Source organism: Epinephelus moara, chromosome 13 (assembly GCF_006386435.1).
Source record: "Epinephelus moara isolate mb chromosome 13, YSFRI_EMoa_1.0, whole genome shotgun sequence".
NCBI lineage: Eukaryota > Metazoa > Chordata > Actinopteri > Perciformes > Serranidae > Epinephelus > Epinephelus moara.
In genome coordinates this window covers 36505290-36506699 of record NC_065518.1, presented here as the reverse complement: position 1 = coordinate 36506699, position 1410 = coordinate 36505290, and positions in this window count along the sequence as shown.

Below are 1410 nucleotides of genomic sequence, written 5' to 3'. Positions count from 1 at the left end.
CACTGAATCTTTTAGTAGTAGGTTATAAGTTAATATGGCAAAGAAAATACCAAAGATCTACTTGCGGTCAGAAGCATGCTAAAATACACATGGCGAGACATTTGCTGGACCCAGTCTTCTCTCTGCGGAGCCCTGAAGCCCAGTCCCCACCTCTATGCAGAGACGCAGAGCGCTGTTTGCTTGTTTATTCAAAATTAATTTATATTCAATGTGGTATGTACCCAAATTGCACCATGTTTGAAATGGCACAATTATGGGTCCCTAGCAATACAAAAAGCACATGCACATCTCATTCATAGGTGCTGAGTCCGTAAAATAGAAGTAGGCAGGTAGAAGACTCGCAACACTGCAGCTCCCGGTAGAAGAATTATTTTATCAAGTGACTACATAATAACTAAAGATCACACAATAGATAAAGACAACGTTTCAAGCCCAAACGGGCTCTTCATCAGTTCAGTGATTAGACAAGTGTGTGCAGGTTAGGGATGTAACGATATGGAAAATTTGATATCTCAATTATAGTGACGAAATTATCACGGTAATGATAATATTGAGATATTTTTTAAGCGCTGTAAAATGTCCAAAAAATAGATACATTGAAATAACTTAACTTCCTTATGATACTAAAATGTCAACAGCCAAAATNTAGTGACGAAATTATCACGGTAATGATAATATTGAGATATTTTTTAAGCGCTGTAAAATGTCCAAAAAATAGATACATTGAAATAACTTAACTTCCTTATGATACTAAAATGTCAACAGCCAAAATATATTAAAATAAATATATTAAAATGAAACTTTCACATTAAAGGGGCAAGGTATTGGCACAGCAACAGAAAAATCAATTTTAAATTAACAAAATATGTAAACACATTACAGGAACAAAGCTTATTTGTCTGGTGCATTTTAACAGTCAGCAAATGAATTTATATATTAATTATTTATTTATTAGCACGAGAAGAAAAATATATATAAAACAAAACAATGCAAGAGTAGAACAAAAGACATACAATTTATAGAATAGATATCACACATGTGCAGGAGAAACCAAAAAAACCCTAAGGGCAATGGTCATCATTACACAGAATAATTCACACATTAGAAGTGTGCATGTGAGTGAGAGGAGTGCTTGTATGAGAAAAGGAGTGCATGTTCTCGTGTGTGTGTTTATGTGTTAGATCAAGAGTGTGAGCAGTGAATTTAATTAACCTTATAAAACCGAGAGCCCCCATTAAGGCTCTCGGTTAAAGGTTAACACGGCAGCGTTTTATGTTGTTTCCTTGAGCTTATGTCGAGAAAGCATAACTGGCCGTCTATATCGATTCTAGCTCGCCATACAATAACCATAATCATAGTGATTCAATCATAGTTGATCTCAATTAGCGTTAACGTTACGTCGGTTTATAT